Below are 27,353 nucleotides of genomic sequence, written 5' to 3'. Positions count from 1 at the left end.
GTTCGCGCGCCTGCGCATGCGCGGACGAGAATTTCGCAATCATTTTCGCATTCGCAATAGCGAAATTTCGCAATATTGTTTTTTCGATAAAATATCACGAATATTCGATTTTGGCGAATATTGCTCGAATATTCTACTATATATTCGTGATATATCGCGAAATCGAATATGGCGTATTCCGCTCAACACTACTCGTAACATCGGAAGACCTAAAGTGACTTTTGCTGTGCGGGTGCACGCTCACCCGGTGTCCTTGCTCATTACTTTTGCCAGTGACTCTGCCCTGGCCATACCCCTGAACCAGTCCCTCCCATTGCCCTAGCTTTATTTTTGGTTAGCACTATGGGCAAGTCTCGGACTAGACTCTAGAGAGAGACCTTCCATACCTTACCCCCCTCCCCATCCTAATTTCAGAGTATTGGACTATAGTTGCACACGGTTCTGTTGTTTAGCTTGACAGTTCTAGGGTTCCCCTGTGTCCCTCTGACTCGGGTTGGTGGAACTCAGGGGAAGTCATCCTGACCAAGGCCAGTTGGCCCTCAAAGGCCTTGAATTAATGTTAGTAGTATGTTACCAATGTTGCCTAAAACGAATTTTATCTTTTTTTGTAGTCTTTCGTATTCTTTTATCCTCCTTAGCTATCGTCTGGCCCATCGCAGGAATCACTGAACCTTTCTGGTTCTCCACGTGGGATGCCCTCTACAGACCTTCGGTGCCCAGAACTTCTCCATCCACATCAAATAAGTGCAATCCCCACCACCCTCATATACCCCCATGGCTAGGATATTATCTTTTTTTTTTTTTTAATTCTCTTTTGGATTTTTTTTTCCCATCATATACAAAAACAGGTTACATTCATAACATTCCTTTTACAAAACATTTCTCATTCCCCGCATGTTATAACCTTATGGATTTGTTTATCCTACTCCCACCCACCCTCCACCCACCCTTATTCTCCAGTTTGATAATCATCATTTCACACAGCGTATCCTATTCTAAGCAGCCACGGTTTCCATATTTTATCAAATTCCTTGATATTTCTTCTCTTTATATAAGCTGCTTTCTCTTTCCATACTGTTTCTGTCACTGCATTAGTCCACTCACTTATTGTTGGGGGGTTTACTGCTTGCCATCTTTGAGCGATTCGTTTTCTTGCCTGAAAAAGGCACCTTAACACTGCTTTTGTGGTGCTCGCCGTCCCACCTCTTTCTCCCATAGTCCCAATATACACGTTCTAGGGTCCATATCCAACTTAGTCCTGTATATCATGTTAATAATATTGATAATCCCTAGCCAATACCTAAATAATTTTGGGCACCTCCATATCATAAGTATTAAATCCCTGGTATCCTGACATCTGGGGCATCCCGCATCTGCTCTCCAACCAAATCTGAATAGTCTTTTTGGGGTATAATACGTCCTATGTATCATCTTTAGGAATGATATCTTCTGGGCGGGCGAAACTGTGACCATATGCCCTCTCTCCAACACCTTCCTCCATTGGTCGTCTGTTATAGTTCCCAGGTCTTCCTCCCATTTCTTTCTACTTTTAAGCTGCTCTGGTCCCTCAATATTCCCCTCGCATATATATGGGTAAATTTCAGAGATAAACCCTTTCTTCTCCATCCCCCCACCTAGTTTTTGAGAGACTCAAGTCCTGATCCAGTTTGGTCCCGCTCTATCGAACTGAGCATTTAACGTGTGCCTAATTTGGAGATACCTGAAGAACGTGTAATTAGGGATTTCATATTCCTCTCTTAAGGTAGCGAACGTTTTTAAGGTTCTTCCCTCATATAACTGAGCCAGTCTAACTATTCCTTTTACTGCCCATTCTTTAATTTCTCCCACTGTCTCCAACTCCCGGAGGTTCCTGTTGTTCCACAATGGTGCATTCTCTGTCACTCCCACCTGTCCTCCAGCTGCCATTACGGCTTTCCATACTATAATTGCCATCTTGACCGTAGGGGTTAAATTAATAAATGAATTAGCCTCCAGCACCTTTATAATTGTTTTATGGGGGCCCCTTGAATCATTAAACTTCCATTTATATCTCCTCCTGATTCTATCTTTACTCCGAGGTGCTGCAATTTTGCTGCCATAAAGTAGCAGCGTGGGTGTGGTACTGCCTTCCCCCCTCCCTCATTGGCAGCTGCAGAGTCTGCAGCCCTATTCTGGCTTGTCCTCCTTTCCAGATTAATTCTCTAAACAGAGTGTCTATATTCCTGAACCATTTTTTGTGTATTCATATTGGTGCATTATGTAATACGTACAATAATTGTGGCATCCACATCATTTTAATCAGGTTACACCTCCCTGCGACCGACAATAGGAGGTGCCGCCATATACCAATTTTATTTTAAAATTTAAGCAACAATGGAGCCAAATTATTCTCTATGTATTTGTTGAGATCCTGTGCAATGACTATTCCTAGATACTTCATTTTCCCCCCTGTCTCCAGCTGTGGAATCTCAGCCAGGATCTGGTTCTTCATTGGATCTACCGGCATTAAAGAAAATGTCTCCCAATTTATTACCAGTCTGGATATGCTGCCGAACTCCCCAAAAATAGTAATTGCCTGCCTAATGGAGTGACCCGTGTCACCAAGGAAGAGGAGGACATCGTCCGCATATAGAGCAATTCTCTCCTCTCCAGTCGGTCTCACGAATCCCTTCATTGTCCTGTCCCTTCTTATAGCAGTGGCTAGCGGTTCCATTGCCAGGGCAAAGAGCAGGGGTGACAAAGGACACCCCTGCCTAGTGCCTCTCTCCATCTTTACACTTGCTGAATATTCGTTGTTAAAGGGTCACTAAAGGAATTTTTTTTTTTAGCTAAATAGCTTCCTTTACCTTACTGCAGTACTGGTTCCATGTCCTCATTGTTCGTTTTTGCTTTGAAGTAGCTGTAAATCTGCTGTGATCTCCACACTTCCTGGTTGCCTGTTTCCTTATAACCATGGTACTGGGAGATTTTCACGGTGGTCTAAGCTGTCATTACTGTGTGTCTAAAACTCCTCAGAACCAATCAGATTCATTTTAAAAACAAAACACTGCCCTGGATTTGTTTGTTTTTGTTCTGTGAGTCTTCCCGACTCACCTCTCACCCGGAACTTCATGTATGTACCTTTAAAACCGAAAGTGAAACTAGAGGCACATTATATGATAGATTAAATTAAATTTTTAATCATTTTTAAAAGGAATCAGTTAACTTTTATGTCTCTATACCCAATAAACAGTCATTTCAGCAAAAAAATGTTTTTCCTTTAGTGACCCTTTAACTCTAATTTTTGCACTGGGGCCACTGTATAATATTTTAATTTATCCAATAAATATAGGGCCGAACCCAAAAGTTTCCAGTACATGCCAAATGTACCCCCATACCAAACTATCGAAGGCTTTAACCACATCCAGGGACATTACTGCCCTATTGCCACTGTTCTCTGTGGGTATTTGCAGGTTAAGGAATACCCTCCTGATGTTCATACTTGTTGATCTAGCCGGAATAAATCCTGTTTGATCCTGATGTATAAGTCTTGCAATTATTTTATTTAACCTACTAGCCATTATTTTAGCCAGGATTTTAGCATCTGCACATAGGAGAAATGGGCCTATACAATGTGGTTTCCAGTGGGTTCTTCCCTTCCTTGTGCAATACTATTATCGTGGCCTCAGTCATTGAGATGGGCAGCTTCCCCTCTACCATGGCTTCATTGAGTACTTTTATAAGCTCTGGGAGCAACACTTTCCCATAGTACCTATAGGTCTCTGCCGGAAGCCCGTCCGGTCCTGGGGACTTCTGATTAGCCATCTCTTTGACTGCTAGCTGAGCCTCTTCTAGAGTTATCGGGGCCTCCATTTGCTCTTTCTCTATTCCCGTGAGAGTTGGTAATTCTAGGTTCCTGAAGAAGCGTTAGAATTCCTCTCCACTCGCTGTTCTTTGAGACCTATATAATTTATCATAATATTCTCTAAATGTGTCCAAAATCTCTGACATATTTGTGGATATGTCTCCGTTACTTCTTTTAATGGCCGGAACAGCGGATGGAGTAGAGTTTGTTCTAACTAAATGGGCCAGCATTCTTCCTACCCCCTCCCCCTCCCCATATGCCACTTGTTTTTGAAACATTCTCTTATTTTATGATTTTCTCAACAACTCTATTTTATATTCCTGTTGCTTATCCAGCCATATTCTTTGCCTCGCCTCCGATGGATTTTCAATATATTCATTTTCTGTGTTCTCTAATTCCTTTCTAATCCTAATTTCCCATTCTTTTGAAACCTTTATTACTTTCGCCACTTGTTGGATACATAGACCTCTAAGGAATGCTTTCAGTGTATAACACATCACCCCCCTCGTTGCAGTTCCCTCGTTAAACTCTATAAATTAATTCTATTTTTACCATAGTCTCCTCCGGATCCCCCATTAATTCAAACCATAGAGGGCTTATTTTGCATACCGGGGCAGACCTATTCCCCTCCAGATTTACCGTTATTGTCACCAAGGAGTGGTCTGATACCCCTCGAGGCTGGTATACTATTTCCCCAATTATTTGAGCAGCTTCCGCATTGCCCAGGACTAGGTCTATCCTGGACAGTGTGGAATAGGTATTAGAGCAACAGAAAAACTGCACCTCTTCTGGATTTCTCATCCTCCATACATCAAACAGACCTGCCTCTTGTAGAAACTGATACAGCCAGCTCTCTGAGGTATTCTGTACATTTGCCCTTGGGAACCTATCCATTTTCTTGTTTACTACCTTGTTAAAATCCCCCATTGCTATGACAGGAATCCCGGGTCTATCCAGCATAAAATCCATTAACTTGTACATAACCTCAAGTTTAAATGGTGGAGGAATGTATATATTGGCAAGAATATATTCCCTGTTCTCTATTACACAGTGAAGGAAAACATAGCGCCCCTTGTCATCAATACTGTCCAGCTTGCAAGTAAACACCACTCCCCTTTTTACCAGGATCGCCACCCCCCTTGAGTAAGATGTATGGACAGAATGATATTGATATTGAAATTTCCTATACTAAATCTGTTTTTTAATGTCATTTGTATAGTGAGTCTCCTGTAAGCAGATTAAACCAGCTTTATGCGCATCTAATATATCAAATACTACTGCTCTTTTAGCTAGGGTACCCATCCCGCGAACATTCCAAGATCCTATTTTTAATATTCTATCCTGTATTAAGTCCTACGTTTATACATTCTATAATCGAAGGTCCGTATACAATACCATACCTCCATCGAAGGAGTGGAGACAAAAACCTACAACAGAAAAAGGAGAAAAACAAAAAAAAAAACAAAAAAAAAATCATAAACGATTCCTAATTTACCCCACCTAGTGACCTCGTACCTTCTTATTCTCTCTCTTTTTTTTTTTTATATATAAGGCAAGGCTATTATTTTCTCTGATTTCAATTCAGTGAGCTTATAATACACGTGTTTTATCCTTTCCATTCTGTAACTGATAATACATCCTTTACATTCTGTGACATCTTACTTATTCCCTTGTGATATATTATCTATGTTTTCCTATTTTTTACCATGGTTTGTGCTTGTTGTGTATTTATGTCGCTTACCCTCCCTGTGTTTAATCCTTTCCCTTTCCCCTGAAATGTCACCCCCCCCCCACCATACCTCCCTCCCCTCCCCCCATCCTCTTCCTACACCTTCCTAGGTATCCCCTAGGGGCTAGTTTTGTGACCGGTTCCTCTACTACCATACTTACATTCACTCCCCCCATCCCCCTCCCCTCGCCCCTCCCTCCTATCACCAATCACACCATCGCTCTCAGTGTTCTACTCTTGAACTATTCCTCTCATTCATTATTCCTCTCACTCCCCATTACTTCTATAAATTGATCCCCTTAATCCCCCCATCCTTTAATTATAGACTAAGTGTCCCCTCCTTCCCCTGCTGATAATTGATCTTTTTTGCCTCCATCCATAATGCTGCACCCTCAGGGGTGTAAAAAACAATGTCCTACCCAGCGCTGTCACCCGTAGCCGCGCTGGGTATAATAAAGCGTATGAGAGATTAACCTTCTGCATTTTCCATTTAACCTCAATGAAACTCGCCCTCCGCTTCTGTAGCTGAGGGGAGAAATCAGGATAGAATGAGACTTTAGAGGCTTCAAAGAAAACATCCCCCATCTCTCTACTCTTTCTCAATAAAGCCTCTTTGTCACGATAATTTAAAAATTTCAGTAGCATCGATCTTGGGCGCCCCCCGGAGGGGGGTGGTTTAAAAGGGACTCTGTGCGCTCTTTCTATCATAAACGCCTGTGAGAAGCTCTCTTTACCAAATAATTTTATAAAACAGTTTTCTAAAAATTCTATAGGCTTAGACCCCTCACATCTTTCTGGAAGTCCCACCAACCTAACATTATCCCTCCGAAGTCTATTTTCTATTTCGTCCATTTTTTCTTCAAATGTATTCCTCTTGGGTCTTTATGTTCTTAACGTCTTGTTTGACAGGGTGCAGTTCATCCTCTATTTGGGATATCCTCCCTTCCACCTCCGATATCCTTTCATTGGTTTTCTGTATCTCCTGTCTCACAGAAACCAGCTCCTCTTTTATACCCTTCACTTGATCGCATAATTCCCCAATGTCTTTTTACACTCATTTACCACCAACAATACATCTTTTATTGTGGGGGCATCTTCTAGCAGGAGGGTTGCAATTGGATCTATGTCTGCCGCGGCTGTAATTTTACTGACAGATGTTTTGATTACTGCTCTACCTACTTGGCACTGGCTTCTTCTGCATTTGCTTTAGCTGGGCCTGGGGTGCCTGAGATGATGAGCCGCTTTTACTTGAAGTTTGCTCCAATGCATGAACATATTTTTCCAATTTGGCTGCTGCAACGGCAGCTACTCCCCCCTTTTCCTTTGCCGAGAGAAAAAAAAAACGAAAAACAGGGTCTTCCTTTTCCTTCATTTCTTAAAGGGTCACTAAAGGAAAAAAAATGTTTTGCTGAAATGACTGTTTACAGGGTATAGAGACATAAAAGTTAACTGATTCCTTTTAAAAATGATTAAAAATTGAATTTAATCTATCATATAATGTGCCTCTAGTTTAACGTTCGGTTTTAAAGGTACATACATGAATTTCCGGGTGAGAGGTGAGTCGGGAAGACTCACAGAACAAAAACAACAAATCCAGGGCAGTGTTTTGTTTTTAAAATGAATCTGATTGGTTCTGAGGAGTTTTAGACACACAGTAATGACAGCTTAGACCACCGTGAAAATCTCCCAGTACGATGGTTATAAGGAAACAGGCAACCAGGAAGTGTGGAGATCACAGCAGAATTACAGCTACTTCAAAGCAAAAACGAACAATGAGGACATGAAACCAGTACTGCAGTAAGGTAAAGGAAGCTATTTAGCTAAAAAAAAAAATCATTTAGTGACCCTTTAAGGGTGGGTTCCAGATGGAGAGTGGTCCTTAAATAGCCCTTGTAAGAGACTTAAATGTATATGACAACCATATGATGGCTGTACATTAGTATATTAACATTGTACCCGGCTGTCCAAAAAAAAAAAGGAGAATGGGTGAAGAAAAAAAAAAAAGCAGCACGGTGTACTCAAAATGTAAGAAAAAAATTGCTGGTCCCGACCGTTTATTTTTAACTTTGACTTTGGCCAGCCGGGTCTTTATTACTTCTACACAATACGGGGGAGAAAAAGGAGTTCTTTCCCTCTCACCTCCTTGTATAGAGGGTGGGGAGAAACAAAATAAAGTGCTAGGTGCAGATTTAAATTTATTTAGTTATTCAGTTAATCACTTAATCGGTTAATCAGTCAACGGACCAATACACAGTTCCATACATAATGCACCAACGCGCCAATATTATACTGAGTTACTCACTCCGTCCTTTCCGTGCTGTACTGTTTTCCACGGCTTCACCCCTGTTGCAGAAATCAGGCTGCAGACTGCCAACTGCTGTGGGAACCTTCCACCTTTCTTTGCTTTACTCCTGCGCTCCAATGTTCATAATGCTGCAGGGTCTTGGGCACTTTACCAGTCCTTCACCATATCCAGTGCCCTGCCACGGTGTACGGATGTGGTGGGGGAACGAGGGGAACAAGGGGGGAACCTCCAGGTAGCCCCCTGATTGTCCCCAACGCCACTCTCTCCGTCCTCCGGCCAAGCCGCGGTTCGCTGGGCCGATCACGTGGTCCGGTCAGCTGACCACCGCCCTCCAATCGAGGGCTCAGATCTCAGGACTGCAGCCGGTACTCCACCGCCAGGCTTCCTCCAACCTCGGATCACCAAGGGGACCCCAGGGGAGTTCCTGGGACACCCCCCAAACAGGCAGGCAGGCACCGATCTCGGGGACCCTCGAGACCACCCCGTCTACCGCGACTCCCACTGGCAGGTACGTCCGAATGATTGTCCCTTGCCAGCATCAACACAAGCCAGGGTTTCAGCGGGTTTGCTCAGGAGTCATGCGGCGGGGATTGCTGGGGGTTTTCAACGGCATACTAAAAGGAGGGCTGTGGGAGACGCAGCTCACACCTCACCACATCTCACATGCCTGCTTCACGCCACGCTCCACACACCTGCATCCGGTCACGCCCCTCTGCTGTTGTGATCTTCCAAGTGAGAATGTACAATGTATATGTAAAGCACTGCGTAAATTGGATATTATCTTTAAATGTCCAAGGACTGAACTCCAATAGAAAAAGGCATCTGGCACTGAGGGAATTTAAGCAGTCGAGGGCGGATGTTATTATGGTCCAGGAAACACATTTTCAAAAGGGGGGCTCCTTTGCGTTTGCCTCTCAGTACTACTCCCAGATTTACCTCTCCTCAGGGCCCCATAAAATAGCTGGAGTACACATGGCCTCTATCTTATCCTCCTGGGCCTCTGGCAGGACCAGGAGGTCACTTTCTGTGTGGTTTATGCCCCATGGTTTATGCCCCGAATGTTCGGCAGCTTGGGTTCCTGTCTAGGTTGTACGCTTACCTCTTTCGAATGGACCACGGGATACTGGTGATTATGGGGGACTTTAACTTAACCCAATCAGCCACTTCGAACCACCACGTGGTGAACCCCAGGGCATCCCCGGCCTGAGTGCTCAGAGACTCGAAGCTATTCCACCAGCTTTCCAGAAGTTACATTCTTTTCGATTCCTGGCGGGTTCCCCACCCTGGCGACCGACAGTACACCTTGTTGTGGCAAAAACTGGGCTGTATGCAGAGCACACCGCCATTTTGCCCTGTGCTATTAAGCACAGAATCCGTCTCAATGAAATAATCCATATTTAAGCTAAATAAATTCACTTACCATTAATTCTCTGCTATTCATACAAGTCACGAGACCTCACACCAGCTTGTTCTCAAATCATCCTAGCTCCAGCCATCACTGGTTTGCCGATGCCCTCACAGGCAGTTTTATTAAAAGCCCAGTAGGACGTGATGTCACAACATGTGACCGCCTCCATAGGAAGTGAGCTCACAGGGTGTCAGCTCCACCCAGCAGATGCCCATATACGGAAACCCCTCCAACAGGGATTCCATACAGTAATAACAAAATAATACAACAACACCACAATACAGTAATAATCAATAACAATACAGCAATATAATAACAGCAATAGGGTACAGTTCCTGATGAGGAGTTTATCTGCAGGTGTATGCTCACATCACAAAACAGTATTGATCAGGTACTGAGAGATGACAGGAGCGCACACCAGCTAAATTGACAATGCTCTTGCAGAGCGGACGCACCGAGAAGGCGAATATCTGTGCATCACACAGGGGCCCTTTCGCCGGCCGACACCCCCACTCCACAAACACCCTTCTCCAAATGAGGAAGTGTATCTCCACCAGTCTGTCTGCCCCAGTCAGCTTTCTAGAGCGGGCTGAGGGAGAACCAACCATGGGTGACACTATGACAATACATAATAAATACATCTTTAAATTTCCACAACAACCTTCTACTCAGCCCCTCACCGTACACATTCCTACATAGATTACTTCAGTCAGGGATCGGATGGGAGACTGATTTGATGAGGTCGGCCTCTCTTATATCTCCTGTCCTGGCTCCGCTGAAGGTGAGACAGAGGAAGCCGAAGGACAAGAGGGACACGAGTGCCTGGAGCCGGGGGTCCCGGGAGAACAGCTTGGCAGGGTTCAGCAGCCTGGAGCAGACTGTGATGAGTTGCGCAGGAACAGGTGATAGCCAGGCAGGTAAACAAGGGTTAACAGCAACCAGGAACATAGACAGGAAAGAGGAGAGGTTCCCCCAGGGTGGAGCTTTAACGGTAACAATGATTGGAGAAAGTATAAGGTATAGTAAAATTTATTATGAAAGAATACAAAACAAAAATTATGACAAGCAACAAGATTGTTTAAAAACAAGGTACGTCACTAAGTGGTGTGTATGTCCGCAGGGATGAGTTCAGGCCCTACGCGTTTCAGGAGTTCCGTCCCTTCTTCAGGGGCCAGAGTCCATGCGACAATTATACTGTATGCGGTAAAAGATTATAATAAAGCAAATTAACATGTATTCATATATCGGAAAGGAAAGCAAAAATTTAAAATCTACACATTACATTAAACACATACCCATCACCACGTATGTAGACCAAAAGGACCGAAGAACACCGTAGTACCAATTCCCTAAGGTGGATAGGGAGCCAACCAAGGGGACACAGAAACGGGTCCCAGAACTCCTGAGGACAAACCCTGGGCGAGCAGAAGGAGATGTGGAAGAGAACTGTAGTGGATGTGATAAAAATAGTCAAACTAAGATCACGGCTCCTGCAAAGTAGAAAAAATGATAGCAGTATGGCAAAAAGTGGACATAACTAATACCAAATGTATAGAAGCACCAGGATTAGGGGAGTATATACCTGTAATAGAACTTAGATTGCTTGGAGTAGAGCAGGGAAGCAGTCAAAGGGCAAAAATATGGTCCCAAACGTTTAAAACATAGCCAAGCAACCAAGGGGGAGATCCAGACTTGAATCTATTTATATAGGTGGAGCTCCTAAAAGCATCAAACAAGAAAAGGATGGTAAGAAATAAAAGTCAAGAGTTAATTACGGCGCATACAAAAATGATGCTGCATGTGAGTTGCATAAACAGCCCATGATAGTTGCATACCTACAGGGAAGCAGGAGGTAAATCCCAATTAAATTTATTTGTATGGGTAGGACTCCTAAAAAAATCAAAGGAGAAAAAAGTTTAATGTAAATTGGTAATGACGGGTTAATTTTAGCACATAAAAACTGGTGCTGAACGTAGATTACACTGGAAGCCCAAAAATGTGCTGCATACCTGCAATGGAGCAGGGGGTGAGCCAGGGACGGTCCCAGAAGTTCAGATGGACAGTAGTGTGACAACACAAGATATCCAACTCTGTAGAAAACACATGAGTATTTAGATCATTAGGGGGAGGACTTGGGAGGTAAAGCCCAGCAAGTCTCCATAGTAAAAAACGTTAGGCAGGCTTACCAAACAGGGAGGATTTTAGTAGGTGACAGCAATCAGCCGGCGCTGTCCTAGTACGGCCGCTCTTAGAAATAAATAGCTGCCTGGTAATTAGGGGAGGGACAGGGGAGACAACGCCCCCTGCATCCGATTGTAAAGTATAGCGCCGTATGAACTATCGAATGTATGGGGAAGGTAGTGGGCGGGCTTGTAGGCGGCGTTTCCCGGCGTGTGATGTCACCCCGCCCTTCCGAGCAGCAGACCGCCCAGCAAGGGCGGGGCGACAACACAGAGGCAGGGGGGAGTGCCTATGATGACTGAAGAACGCCCAGCACGTACATAGAATAGGGAAGTGCATGCCGTGTGGAACAGATACACACACAGGTGGTGTCCACTGACAGGGAGCGCTGTCATGGCAACCTAGAAAGTATACAGACGAAGGGCTGCTCTAAAACTGTTATAAAAGGCAGGCAAAGGCATGTTCATGGGGGGTAATAGAGGCTGGATGATGGCAAGTTTGGAGAAGGTATTGGATTTGTTAGAAAGTGGTGAAATACATTACCCTATAAATGGTGACTAATAGAATTACATTGTTTACCAGGTTATATGTTATACATAAAAAGCGCCCAAAAAGGGTCCAGGGAAGACGAGTAGAGATGGTAATAGCCCCACCCGAGGGGAAAATTAGTTTTCCCCAAGGGATGGGAAGAGATCACAACGCTAGACCCGGTTCCCTGCTGGCGCTAAAGAGGACCCAGAAGGTCACAGACCACAAGTGGTATGGACCAAGGTCTCACGTATGCCAACCCCCAGGGGGCACCTGGGGGTAGGCTTACGTGCGCCAGGCCTGCGGAGAACAAAAGCACCCTGCCCCCCATGGGAAAAAGGGGGGGAAGGGGGGTGGTGTTGGCACCAATGGTGCAACTATGGTCCCAGTGGCCCAAAACAAGGGGAGGGGGGGATAAAAAACAGGGACGATCCAAATATAATTCTAAATTAAAAATTGATGTAAAGGAGACATTTCACATGAAATAAACAGCGACATATGAAGGAGACACTCTACATGAAATGTGCGAGCAGCGACATGGTCCCAATTGTAGTAACACATGAACAGTGAATAAAAATGAGCACCCCTAAACATGATTGGACAAAACCTGTAAAAAAACACAACATCTAGAAAAGCCAGAGCACACAATGTGGGCAGAACAAAAAGGTACCTAGGTACTGTCAAGGATCGTGACAGGGGATCTTAGTCTTTTTCACAGCCACCGGATGCAAAACCCTCCAGGAAAGGTCTGAAACTAATCAGATCATTAAGACCTGGGGGAATGTTCACACCAAGGTTGGCGATCCAACGGGTTTCATGTTGAAGTAGTATTTTGTTCCAGTCGCCACCCCTAGTGTTTGGATGGATCCTGTCCAGAATAAGAAAATTGGCTCCCACAAACTTGCCTCCGTGATGCCGCAAAATGTGCCTGCCTAGTGGCAAATCTGGGTTAGCTGTTTTCATTGAGTGGATGTGTCTTAGGGCACGTATGTGAAATGATAGTTTAGTTTTACCGATGTAAAATCTGTCACAGCTGCAAGTAAGTAAGTATACCACCCCTGCAGTTTTGCAATTGGCAAAATGTCGAGGCCGGTATGGTCGACCATTAGGTAGGATGACATTGGCTTTGGTGTTCATGTATCGACAGATGGAACACCCCCCACAGGTAAAGGTTCCACAGCGTTTACATAGGTCCTTTCTAAAGGTGCCCCTGAATTCGCTGGAGACCAGCTGGTCCCTGAGGGAGGATGCCCGTCGATACGTGATCGCAGGTTCTGTTGGTACAAATGGGCTCAGGTTGGGGTCAATAGATAAGAGGTGCCAAAATGTTTAATGATTGACCTGACTTGTTGGTGCTGGCCATGGTATTTGGTGATAATCCTAAGAGTATCACTAGTGGTCTTTTTTTGTTGGTTGGGCTTAAATAACAGATTTGTTCTGGTCTGTCCATCTGCGCGTTTAAAGGATTTTTTTAGAGATTTCTTGGAGTATCCTCTTAGTAAGAGTCTATCTCTCAATGCAGCAGCTTCGGATAGGAAAACCTCCTGGTTTGAACAATTGCGCTTGAGGCGCAAGTATTGACTATAAGGGATTGATTTAATGAGTGCTGCCGGATGAGCACTGGTGGCGTGTAGCACTGTGTTGCCCGCTGTGGGTTTCCTGTATAAACCAGTGGAAAGGCCGCCCTCAAGGTTTTTTGATAGGAGCCCGTCCAAAAATGCAATTTCGGAATTGCTGCTAGATACTGTGAACTTCAGGTTGAAGTCATTAGAGTTCATAGTAGACATAATCAAATCCAGCTCAGCAACGGACCCCTCCCACAGCATGAGGATATCATCAATGTATCAGAACCAGGCCGATACATGATGAATCCACGGCCTAGCACCCCTGCTGGAAAGAAAGGAGTGCTCCCATTCCCCCAGGTACAGGTTGGCATACGATGGGGCACACAAAGTCCCCATCGCAACCCCCTGTACCTGGAGGAAGTAGGAACCAAACGAAAAAACACCATGTTCAAGGACGAATTCAAGTGCCATGACAAGAAATTCGCCTAATTTGTGATCCCTTTGAAAAATGGAGGAGATAACATGCCTGATGGCCGCCACCCCAAGGGTCTCACTTTCTGTCCTGAATCCCAACTTGATACTTTTGAGATCACCAAAGACCTGCATCTTTTTGCACGAAAATTATTATTTAAAAGTTTATACTCCAAACGCAAATATAGGAACATGTGTCAAAAAATTCTTTCTAATACCGAGTGGTACATGTCCATACCCATGTCGAGTATTCTCAAATTTGAGACACAGTTCTATGCGCTTATTGATGGAGCTTTTGCTCAGGGTGCGATCAATCAGGACACCTGGGAATTCCTTTGGACCAAATACCCAAGAATACCAACTTTTTACTGCCTACCCAAGGTCCACAAAAGCCTCACTGACCCCCCAGGGAGGCCTATAGTGTCGGGCAATGGTGCCCTTACCGAAAATCTCAGCATTTTCATCGACACACATCTACGGCCCTTTGTAATAAAACTCCCGTCCTACATTAAGGACACCATTAATCTACTACAAAAAGTTGATTCCCTGCATATATCAAGTGATACACTATTGGTAGCTATAGATGTTGAAGCTTTGTATAGCTCCATCCCCCATACCCTTGGGGTGGCGGCCATCAGGCATGTTATCTCCTCCATTTTTCAAAGGGATCACAAATTAGGCGATTTTCTTGTCATGGCACTTGAATTCGTCCTTGAACATGGTGTTTTTTCGTTTGACGGTTCCTACTTCCTCCAGGTACAGGGGGTTGCGATGGGGACTTTGTGTGCCCCATCGTATGCCAACCTGTACCACTCCTTTCTTTCCAGCAGGGGTGCTAGGCCGTGGATTCACCATGTATCGGCCTGGTTCCGATACATTGATGATATCCTCATGCTGTGGGAGGGGTCCGTTGCTGAGCTGGATTTGTTTATGTCTACTATGAACTCTAATGACTTCAACCTGAAGTTCACAGTATCTAGCAGCAATTCCGAAATTGCATTTTTGGACAGGCTCCTATCAAAAAACCTTGAGGGCGGCCTTTCCACTGGTTTATACAGGAAACCCACAGCGGGCAACACAGTGCTACACGCCACCAGTGCTCATCCGGCAGCACTCATTAAATCAATCCCTTATAGTCAATACTTGCGCCTCAAGCGCAATTGCTCAAACCAGGAGGTTTTCCTATCCGAAGCTGCTGCATTGAGAGATAGACTCTTACTAAGAGGATACTCCAAGAAATCTCTAAAAAAATCCTTTAAACGCGCAGATGGACAGACCAGAACAAATCTGTTATTTAAGCCCAACCAACAAAAAAAGACCACTAGTGATACTCTTAGGATTATCACCAAATACCATGGCCAGCACCAACAAGTCAGGTCAATCATTAAAAAATGTTGGCACCTCTTATCTATTGACCCCAACCTGAGCCCATTTGTACCAACAGAACCTGCGATCACGTATCGACGGGCATCCTCCCTCAGGGACCAGCTGGTCTCCAGCGAATTCAGGGGCACCTTTAGAAAGGACCTATGTAAACGCTGTGGGACCTTCACCTGTGGGGGGTGTTCCATCTGTCGATACATGAACACCAAAGCCAATGTCATCCTACCTAATGGTCGACCATACCGGCCTCGACATTTTGCCAATTGCAAAACTGCAGGGGTGGTATACTTACTTACTTGCAGCTGTGACAGATTTTACATCGGTAAAACTAAACTATCATTTCACATATGTGCCCTAAGACACATCCACTCAATGAAAACAGCTAACCCAGATTTGCCACTAGGCAGGCACATTTTGCGGCATCACGGAGGCAAGTTTGTGGGAGCCAATTTTCTTATTCTGGACAGGATCCATCCAAACACTAGGAGTGGCGACTGGAACAAAATACTACTTCAACATGAAACCCGTTGGATCGCCAACCTTGGTGTGAACATTCCCCCAGGTCTTAATGATCTGATTAGTTTCAGACCTTTCCTGGAGGGTTTTGCATCCGGTGGCTGTGAAAAAGACTAAGATCCTCTGTCACGATCCTTGACAGTACCTAGGTACCTTTTTGTTCTGCCCACATTGTGTGCTCTGGCTTTTCTAGATGTTGTGTTTTTTTACAGGTTTTGTCCAATCATGTTTAGGGGTGCTCATTTTTATTCACTGTTCATGTGTTACTACAATTGGGACCATGTCGCTGCTCGCACATTTCATGTAGAGTGTCTCCTTCATATGTCGCTGTTTATTTCAGGGTGCTTTTGTTCTCCGCAGGCCTGGCGCACGTAAGCCTACCCCCAGGTGCCCCCTGGGGGTTGGCATACTCGAGACCTTGGTCCATACCACTTGTGGTCTGTGACCTTCTGGGTCCTCTTTAGCGCCAGCAGGGAACCGGGTCTAGCGTGGGATCTCTTCCCATCCCTTGGGGAAAACTCATTTTCCCCTCGGGTGGGGCTATTACCATCTCTACCCGTCTTCCCTGGACCCTTTTTGGGCGCTTTTTATGTATAACATATAACCTGGTAAACAATGTAATTCTATTGGTCACCATTTATAGGATAATGTATTTCACCACTTTCTAACAAATCCAATACCTTCTCCAAACTTGCCATCATCCAGCCTCTATTACCCCCCATGAACATGCCTTTGCCTGCCTTTATAACAGTTTTAGAGCAGCCCTTCGTCTGTATACTTTCTAGGTTGCCATGACAGCGCTCCCTGTCAGTGGACACCACCTGTGTGTGTATCTGTTCCACACGGCATGCACTTCCCTATTCTATGTACGTGCTGGGCGTTCTTCAGTCATCATAGGCACTCCCCCCTGCCTCTGTGTTGTCGCCCCGCCCTAATGCTGGGCGGTCTGCTGCTCGGAAGGGCGCGGTGACATCACACGCCAGGAACCGCCGCCTACAAGCCCGCCCACTACCTTCCCCATACATTCGATAGTTCATACGGCGCTATACTTTACCTGCCGCCAATCGGATGCAGGGGGCGTTGTCTCCCCTGTCCCTCCCCTAATTACCAGGCAGCTATTTATTTCTAAGAGCGGCCGCACTAGGACAGCACCGGCTGATTGCTGTCACCTACTAATATCCTCCCGGTTTGGTAAGCCTGCCTAACGTTTTTTACTATGGAGACTTGCTGGGCTTTACCTCCCAAGTCCTCCCCCTAATGATCTAAATACTCATGTGTTTTCTACAGAGTTGGATATCTTGTGTTGTCACACTACTGTCCATCTGAACTTCTGGGACCGTCCCTGGCTCACCCCCTGCTCCATTGCAGGTATGCAGCAAATTTTTGGGCTTCCAGTGTAATCTACGTTCAGCACCAGTTTTTATGTGCTAAAATTAACCCGTCATTACCAATTTACATTAAACTTTTTTCTCCTTTGATTTTTTTAGGAGTCCTACCCATACAAATAAATTAAATTGGGATTTACCTCCTACTTCCCTGTAGGTATGCAACTATCATGGGCTGTTTATGCAACTCACGTGCAGCATCATTTTTGTATGCGCCGCAATTAACTCTTGACTTTTATTTCTTACCATCCTTTTCTTGTTTGATGCTTTTAGGAGCTCCACCTATATAAATAGATTCAAGTCTGGAGTCAAGTTGCTTGGCTATGTTTTAAACGTTTGGGACCATATTTTTGCCCTTTGACTGCTTCCCTGCTCTACTCCAAGCAATCTAAGTTCTGTTACAGGTATATACTCCCCTAATCCTGGTGCTCCTATACATTTGGTATTGTTCTACATCGACATTAGTTATGTCCACTTTTTGCCATACTGCTATCATTTTTTCTACTTTGCAGGAGCCGTGTGGTTCTCTTCCACATCTCCTTCTGCTCGCCCAGGGTTTGTCCTCAGGAGTTCTGGGACCCGTTTCTGTGTCCCCTTGGTTGGCTCCCTATCCACCTTAGGAAATTGGTACTACGGTGTTCTTCGGTCCTTTTGGTCTACATACGTGGTGATGGGTATGTGTTTAATGTAATGTGTAGATTTTAAATTTTTGCTTTCCTTTCCGATATATGAATACATGTTAATTTGCTTTATTATAATCTTTTACCGCATACAGTATAATTGTCGCATGGACTCTGGCCCCTGAAGAAGGGACGGAACTCCTGAAACGCGTAGGGCCTGAACTCATCCCTGCGGACATACACACCACTTAGTGACGTACCTTGTTTTTAAACAATCTTGTTGCTTGTCATAATTTTTGTTTTGTATTCTTTCATAATAAATTTTACTATACCTTATACTTTCTCCAATCATTGTTACCGTTAAAGCCCCACCCTGGGGGAACCTCTCCTCTTTCCTAGCTTAATCAAGGGGTGTTGGTAACGTATCAGGGTCTTCCATTATAAGATACGTTTCCCTTTCAGGAACATAGACAGGAGCAAGGTCTCATGGATAGCCAGGTTCGTCAGCAAGCGGGCAGTGAGGTACCGAATCATAGACAGAGCCAGAGTCAGGAACGGAGCCGGGTTAGGGGTGGACATCAGTACAGGAACAGAACACAGAGCCAAGGTCAGGAGCAAGCCGGGTCAGAATACTGGGAAGACATACAGGATCAGAGCAGGATTCAGAAAAAAGCTGAAGATCAGTCAGCAAGGCACAAGAGCCCAGACTCCCTTTAAATAGGCTGTCTGGCGCCAAACTGAATTAGGCTTGTACATGTGCATGCGTGCCCGTATCTGTACGCATGCATGCCCGCAATTGCGAGCTCTGGCACGCATGCGCGTGCCTGTGAGCCATTCTATGGCAAAGGCTATGCGCTTGCGCACGTCTATGTGCAAAACGCCTTACAGGAGTTCCCTGACAACTTCTTTGTCAATAACTCAGCTCTGCAATTGACTCGCGCAGCGCAGATACATCTGATTTCCTGGTCTGACCATGCCCCAGTCCTCCTGACTTTAGATCTTGGCTCCCCCATTAGCAGACCCTATAACTGGTGTCTGAACACGTTTCTCCTTCAGCACCTCCCCTCGAAATCCGAGCTGGAGTCCACCTTAAAATACTACTTTGAGGAAAACAACACCCCGGATATGACCCCTTTCACACTAAGGCGGTGCTGAGGGATAGATGCCTAGCTCTATTATCGGTGAAATTGTAAACAGAATGGGAACTTATGGTCCTGAAGCGCCGATTACAGAGTTTCCCTACCTTGTCACTCCTTAAAAAGATGGAAAAAAAGGAAATTTACCCCCTAGGGGCTTTGTGTTGCAGCACAATATAAACAATGTACAAGTTGGTAAAAAAGTATAAATTTATTAGATATATAGGATTATCAAAAAAGAGCCCCCAGACACAGAGGGAATCTGGAAGACCCCTTTACAAGAGGTCTCAGGAGTGGGGTCTTTCCCAGTGACGTACGAGGGTGCGTCAGAGGGGGCGGGGTCACGTGACGGGTGGCCGCTTCCCCTATATAAGAAATGTCACAGCTCCAGCGCGTCATTCCGCTGGGCTGTGTCCAGCAGAGAGTGGAGCTCGCCTGCTGCGCTCTGGACGGATGGATCTTCTCATCGCTGGACCGGACCGCTGATCATCTGTCGCTGGAGAGATCATCCATCGCTGGATAGAAGACGTTGGAGCAGGGGGCCGAGCCGAGAGTGGATTCACATCGCTGGATTTTTATTTTTTTTATTAATAAAGGATTTTTTTCTACGGTGTCTGTGTGTTTTTTTTTTTAACTGTTTACACTTCCTTCGTGAAATGGTAGAGGTACAGTGTACCCAGGGCCGGCCTTTGCGTTGTGCGGGTTGTGCGATCGCACAAGGCGCCTTGGACAATACGGCCGCCGTGCGGCTGTCACATCTCGCCAGGGCACTTGAGGGAAGGGACTGTGAAAAAAAAAAGAGTTGAATGGGCGGGCCATCAGCTCTCCATAGAACATCGCATCCAGACTGCCTCCAAGCAGCGCGAGTCTTCTCCCTGTCCCTGCTGCTCTGTGAGCTGGTTCCGCCCCCTCCACCTCTTACATCTCTCACTGCAAGTCACTAAGTCAGTGCGATCTTATCTCTCCTCACATCCCTCATCTCTCGTTGCCACCCCCGAGCCCCCCCCCCTCACCTGTCCTCAGTCATGGCGGGGTCCGGCTGGAGATACATGCTTTTAAGCTGGAGCCATTAGGAGCCAGAGAAGTTACTGCAAGCAAGTTCACCAAGAGGTCAGATGCAGGGAGGGGGGTTTTGAGGTTTTTAACCTGGAATGTCCGTGGGATGAGAAACCCGATCAAACGCTCTGCAATTTTTGCGGTGCTTAAAAAACTGAGGGCAGATGCTGTGGTCCTTGTGGAGACGCATGCCGAAGGCTTGGCCCAGAGGACGCTTCGGCGACCTTGGGTGGGCTGGGGTTTCCACTCGGTTCACACCTCTCACTCCAGAGGGGTCTCGGTGCTCATCGCCAAAAGGGCGCATTTTGAACTCCAGGATTCAGTGATAGATCCGCAGGGCAGGTACGTTTTCTTGAAAGGTAAAATGTATGGGGATATGTTCCTCCTAATGGCAATTTACATCCCGCCCCCATTTCAGTCCACTGTGTTAGTGTCTGGATTTGATTTTATGGCCCTGCACCCTGACATACCAGCAATCTGGTTGGGTGATTTCAACAATGTACTAGACCTCTCCCTGGATAGAATGGCCGGGGATCAGGCCGCGCCGATGGAGTCGCGCCCCATGAGATTCGCGAGGCTTCTCGCAGACTTTAATCTCGTTGATGCATGGAGATATAGCCACCCCTCGGATAGGGCATACTCTTGTTTCTCGACCTCACACTACTCTATGTCCCGTATAGACTTGATCTTAGTATATAAACCACTCCTCCCTAGAATCAGGGCCACTGGCTTTTCCCCCCGATCCCTTTCTGACCACTGTCCCTGTTGGGCGGAACTGTCACTGCCCCAGGCCCGTCCACCGCCCTCATGGCGGTTAAACCCATTTTGGCTGACCCTGCTTCCGGGGGATGCGGACCTGGCCGCAGAGCGGGAGCAATACTTTGCTAATAACTCTGGATCTGCATCCCCCCGGGCAGTTTGGGAGGCCTTTAAACTACATGCTCGCATGACACTCTCCTCCCGCATAAACTCCATTAAGACTGTGTCTGCGGAGGCACTGGATAAGGCCACGAAACTCACTGAGGCAAAAGAAAGGGAATACACTGCCAATCCGACAGCCGACCTGGCTGCAGAGCTTAGGCTCTGTACCAGGGCGGCTGACCAGCTGCACTACGAGAAATCAAGGCGTAAACTTTTTTTTCTTAAACAAAGGACGTTCGAACATGGGGAGAGAGCAGGAAAGTTACTCGCCTACTTGGTGCACTGTGAGGAGAGACCTCCAGTAGTGATCTCCCTGCGCTCCCCAGCAGGGGACCTTGTAACGGACCCGGAGCAGGTGACCACTATGTTTCGAGATTTCTTCTCTTCCCTTTATGACACGGTAGCTCCAAACGACGACTCCCTATCGGAAACGTTTCTGACCGACCTATCGATCCCCCGACTAACCGCACAACAGACTCAGACACTTGAGGAGCCGCTGACGGTGGAGGAGATCTCCGCTGCTTTGGCTGGCCTCCCGAAATCTAAAGCTCCGGGGTCAGACGGCCTGCCGGCCGAGTTCTACTCCACCTACGCTGATACTTTAGTCCCTAGACTCCTTGCCCTATACAACTCCATCTTTGATGGTTCCGAACTCCCACCATCAATGAGGGAAGCGACCATAGTGCTGATCCCCAAGCCAGGGAAGGACCCTCACCTACCCGAGTCATATCGCCCCATTTCCCGGCTACAGGTGGACATTAAGGTATTGGCCAAAGTGCTCTCAGCCCGCCTTAACACCGTGATCCTTTCCCTTGTGCACGTTGATCAGGTGGGTTTCATGCCAGGGCGGAACACCTCCTTCAATCTTAGGAGGCTGTTCATCAACCTTCAGGCCCCACATGACAACACAGGCTCCAGAATAATAGTCGCCCTGGACACCGCCAAGGCGTTCGATTCAGTGGAGTGGTGGTACCTCTGGACATGTCTTGCAAAATTTGGACTAGGCCCTAGATTCATTCGTTGGGTGAAACTCCTCTATCAGGACCCAGTGGCCAGAGTACTGGCTAACGGGTGGCCATCGGACCGATTTCCTTTATGAGGGGGCACGAGGCAGGGCTGTCCCCTGTCGCCGCTGCTGTATGCACTGGCGGCAGAACCGCTGGCGATTGCTATACGCACCCACCCTGGCATAACGGGACTGTGGAGGGATGGAGTGGAGGAAAGAATAAGTACGTACGCTGACGACACATTGCTATACCTGGACGACTCTACTGACTCCCTCCCGGTGGCTCTGGCCCTGATAGAGCGCTTCGGCGCTTTCTCGGGACTCAGAATCAACTGGGATAAATCCCAAATTCTCCCACTGGACAGCTACCCGGTGACTGGTGACAGGGCTTTGCTTCCTCTGCAAAGGGTCGCTGAAATTAAGTACCTAGGAATCCGAACCACCAGAGACCCGGCAGACTATATCTCACTGAATGTCACGCCACTGTATGATATGCTCAAACAGAGAACTCAGGTCTGGGCTCGTCTCCCACTGGGAGTTACGGGTCGCATAAATTTAGTGAAAATGGTCTTGCTGCCAAAGGTTCTATACATGGTATGGCATTCGCCGGTTTACCTGGTGCTTCGGTGCTTCAAGCAGATGGAGGCCCTCCTCAAACCATTCATCTGGGGCTCAGCGAGGCACAAGCTCCCCTGGCATAAACTAAAAAAACCCACAGACCTGGCTGGACTGGCACTACCTGACTTTAACGCGTATTACCTGGCTGCCCAACTGTCGCAACTATTCCATGTAGACAAGGTTGACAGGATCAGATTCCTCAGGCTCCTGTGCCCTGCATGGACTCAGTCGACGGGCGACCCCCTAGAGGCAATAACGGGGGGGCGAGACTGACGGGGGACCGCCATTCCCTGCTGTATCATTACAGAAGGGTGTGGAGTGTGGTTTCAGACAGGCTGGGCATCTCGACCCTGCACGTCTACACCTCCCTGTGGCACAACACTGCCCTACCGGAGCTAGAGCGCATTCGCGACACTGAAATGTGGAGTTCTAGGGGGATATACTATCTGTCACACGTCACTAGAGGTGGAAAACTTAAACACTTTAATATACTGCAAGCTGAGTACGACCTGCCCGACCATATGCTATTCCGCTACGCCCAACTGCGACACGCCTTTCGGGCTCAGTTTCCCCAGGACGACCTGGTACTGGCCGACAATCCCCTGATGGCCACAATTAAGTACCCTGACCCAAAAAAATTAATCACCCAATTTCACACCATGATCACGCTCCCGAGCGCGACGGTGTCCGCCTACGCCCTGAAGTCCAGGTGGGTGGGGGAGGTGGGTCCAATGGAAGATGATGAATGGAGCGATGCCCCAGATGCATGCAAACTGGTTTCCCCTAAGCTGACAGACCGCCTCACACAAACCTTTATCCTGAACAGAGCCTATCTTACACCCCTCAGGATCTCTAAATACAGACAAGACTTCCCCAATGTTTGTCCAATGTGTGCCCGGGATACGGGTACTTTCTTCCATCTGATATGGCAGTGCGTTAAGATCCAGGCCTTCTGGGAACAGGTGGTGAAGTTCCTACATGACAAGATGGGATCCCCCATAACTTTGCAGCCAAAACCATGCCTTCTGGGTATATTCCCGGATGCAGAGATGAATACGTTTCTAAAGATATTCCTGCATGAGACACTGTTTACAGCTAGAAAGGTTATAGCACGGGTATGGATGCGTTCGGACCCCCCAGAGTTCTCCCACTGGCTGGCAGAGGTCAACAGTGTACTACCGTATAAAAAACTGGTCTATTCCCACAGGGGCTGCCCGGCCAAATATGAAAAGATATGGGACAAGTGGCTGAATTCATCCTTAACCTGTTCCTAGACTTTTAAGTATATTTATTGCTGCATGTCATGCTCCTTCTTACTGTATGGCCCATTTTTTTTTTCTTTGCATTCTATTACCACCTGATGCTTACTGTACCTGAATGCTTTTTGTATACCATGTGAATTGTTGTTTTGCTCAATAAAAACTTTTTTGATGGAAAAAAAGAAATAACATAAGGAACACCCATAACAGAGATCATTAGCACACTACTGGGTTATATTACAACTAAGAACACCAGTGCTGCACATAATTAAAAATGTGCAAACAAAGCAGAATAAACTGATAAAAATAAAAATTTCCTTATATACAGATCAAATTCATCAATAAAGTTCAAGTGAATGTGCACATAACAAATAAATACAATAAGGCCCCATGCACACGAGAAGCAAATGCAAACTCATCTAAACACAAGTTTTCAAACGCAAAAACCGGCATTTAAAACGCCCGTTTTTGCCGCGAATTTTGCGGCGTTTTACCGCGTTTGCGTTTATAAGCATTTGGTTAAGAAACATCATAAGACCCTCCCTAAGCTCAAAAAACAATATTATTTAACCATTTCAGCTATTTTGTGAGACCAGAGCAGCTGAGAGAGCAGCAGTGTACGTGTATTTAGCGTGTCACTTGCCACGTCACCTGGCCACGTCACCTGCCACGTCACCTGGCCACGTCACCTGCCACAAGTTGTGGATTGTCCACAGGCCACGTCACCTGCCACATCAACTGGCCACGTCACCTGCCAAGTTGTGAATTGTCCACTTGCCACATCACCTGGCCACGCCACCTGCCACAAGTTGTGGATTGTCCACTGGCCACGTCACCTGGCTATGTCACCTGCCACGTCACCTGGCCACGTCACCTGCCACAAGTTGTGGATTGTCCACTGGCCACGCCACCTGCCACGTCACCTGCCATGTCACCTGGCCACGTCACCTGCCACAAGTTGTGGATTGTCCACTTGCCATGTCACCTGGCCACGTCACCTGCCACGTCACCTGGCCACGTAGCCTGCCACGTCACCTGGCCACGTCACCTGCCACAAGTTGTGGATTGTTCACTGGCCACGCCACCTGCCACGTCAACTGGCCACGTCACCTGCCACAAGTTGTGGATTGTCCACTGGCCACGTCACCTGCCACATCAACTGGCCACGTCACCTGCCAAGTTGTGAATTGTCCACTTGCCACGTCACCTGGCCACGCCGCCTGCCACAAGTTGTGGATTGTCCACTGGCCACGTCACCTGGCTGTCACCTGCCACGTCACCTGGCCACGTCACCTCCCGCAAGTTGTGGATTGTCCACTTGCCATGTCACCTGGCCACGTCACCTGCCACATCACCTGGCCACGTCACCCGCCACAAGTTGTGGATTGTCCACTGGCCACGTCACCTGCCACATCAACTGGCCACGTCACCTGCCACAAGTTGTGGATTGTCCACTGGCCACGTCACCTGGCCACGTCACCTGCCATGTCACCTGGCCACGTCACCTGCCACAAGTTGTGGATTGTCCACTGGCCACATCACCTGCCACATCAACTGGCCACGTCACCTGCCAAGTTGTGAATTGTCCACTTGCCACGTCATCTGCCACGTCACCTGGCCACGTCACCTGCCACAAGTTGTGGATTGTCCACTGGCCACGTCACCTGCCACATCAACTGGCCACGTCACCTGCCACAAGTTGTGGATTGTCCACTTGCCACGTCACCTGACCACGACACCTGCCACAAGTTGTGGATTGTCCACTTGCCACGTCACCTGCCACAAGTGGATTATGCACTTGCCAAATCACCTGGCCACATCACCTGCCACAAGTTGTGGATTGACCACTGGCCACGTCACCTAGCCACGTCACCTGCCATGTCACCCGGCCACGTTACCTGCCACAAGTTGTGGATTGTCCACTTGCCATGTCACCTGGCTGTCACCTGCCACGTCACCTGGCCACATCACCTGCCACAAGTTGTGTATTGTCCACTGGCCACGCCACCTGCCACATCACCTGGCCACGTCACCTGCCACAAGTTGTGGATTGTCCACTGGCCACGTCACCTGCCACATCACCTGGCCACGTCACCTACAACAAGTTGTGGATTGTCCACTTGCCACGTCACCTGCCTCAAGTTGTGTATTGTCCACTTGCCACGTCATCTGCCATGTCACCTGGCCACCCCACCTGCCACAAGTTGTGGATTGTCCACTGGCCACGTCACCTGCCGCAAGTTGTGGATTGTCCACTTGCCATGTCACCTGGCCACGTCACCTGCCACATCACCTGGCCACGTCACCTGCCACAAGTTGTGGATTGTCCACTGGCCACGTCAACTGCCACGTCACCTGCCACAAGTTGTGGATTGTCCACTGGCCACGTCACCAAGCCACGTCACCTGCCATGTCACCTGGCCACGTTACCTGCCACAAGTTGTGGATTGTCCACTTGCCATGTCACTTGGCTACGTCACCTGCCACGTCACCTGGCCACATCACCTGCCACGTCACCTGGCCACGTCACCTACCACAAGTTGTGGATTGTACACTTGCCACGTCACCTGGCCATGTTACCTGCCACAAGTTGTGGATTGTCCACTGGCCACGTGACCTGGCCACGTCACCTGCCACATCATCTGGCCACGTCACCAACCACAAGTTGTGGGTTGTCCACTTGCCACGTCACCTGGCCATGTCACCTGCCACAAGTTGTGGATTGTCCACTGGCCACGTCACCTGCCACAAGTTGTGGATTGTCCACAATGCAATACAAGCAATTACATTTTTTATGTTTTTTTTTTATGGTTTTTCATCATTTGCCATCATTTTTGAAATTTCTAATGTAAAAAAATAGGTCACCTTTAAAAACGCCTATAGACGAAATCGCGGCAAAACGCCGGTACCGCGTTTTGCCGCGATTTGCCGTGATTTGCGTCTAAAACGCAAAAGCTGAATGCTTCTGAACCCAAAATTTTGGGTTTGGAAAAACGGCCCTAAACCCAACTGCTTTGAAACGCCAAAAAACGTGATTGTGTGCATGGACACATAGGATAACATTAAATGTGTTCAGGGGCAGTTGAAAAAAATGCCCAAATGCCTCTGAACTCGAGTTTAGCAGCGTCTCGTGTGCATGGGGCTTAAGACAATCTTAACCTACTGGATATTGTAACCAAAAGCACCAGTGCTGTAAAAAATCAAAGGTCTTGATGTGAGGTCTGAGGTGAGCTGTTAGCACACATGGGAGTGATCACACCGTCATATATGCATTTCTATCATCGCTGGGATCTGTTTGATGTATTTATTTGCTTGGACACATTGATGTGGGATGTGAAACACAAAAAAGGACACTTTATTGAGGAACTTTATTATCCTATGAAATATATTTGGTTTATCTATTTATTCACCATATTTGCGCA

General features: G+C 47.0%; 1 protein-coding gene and 1 long non-coding RNA gene across 2 annotated transcripts in view; both read left to right on the top strand.

Annotated features, from left to right (window-relative positions):
* Nucleotides 1-27,353, top strand: part of GRAP2 (GRB2 related adaptor protein 2) — a 750,180-nt gene that overhangs the window by 251,738 nt on the left and 471,089 nt on the right. The gene's annotated exons all lie outside the window — the stretch shown is intronic.
* LOC120945425 lies at nucleotides 17,030-18,422 on the top strand. Its single transcript, XR_005750566.1, has 6 exons — nucleotides 17,030-17,121; nucleotides 17,218-17,298; nucleotides 17,418-17,472; nucleotides 17,589-17,719; nucleotides 17,828-17,989; nucleotides 18,091-18,422. It is a non-coding gene; the product is annotated as an uncharacterized LOC120945425 (long non-coding RNA).

The sequence above is a fragment of the Rana temporaria genome, chromosome 7 (assembly GCF_905171775.1).
Source record: "Rana temporaria chromosome 7, aRanTem1.1, whole genome shotgun sequence".
Taxonomy (NCBI): Eukaryota; Metazoa; Chordata; class Amphibia; order Anura; family Ranidae; genus Rana; species Rana temporaria.
The sequence above is the reverse complement of the archived record's forward strand: the minus strand, read 5'-3'. Positions and strand labels throughout refer to the sequence as shown.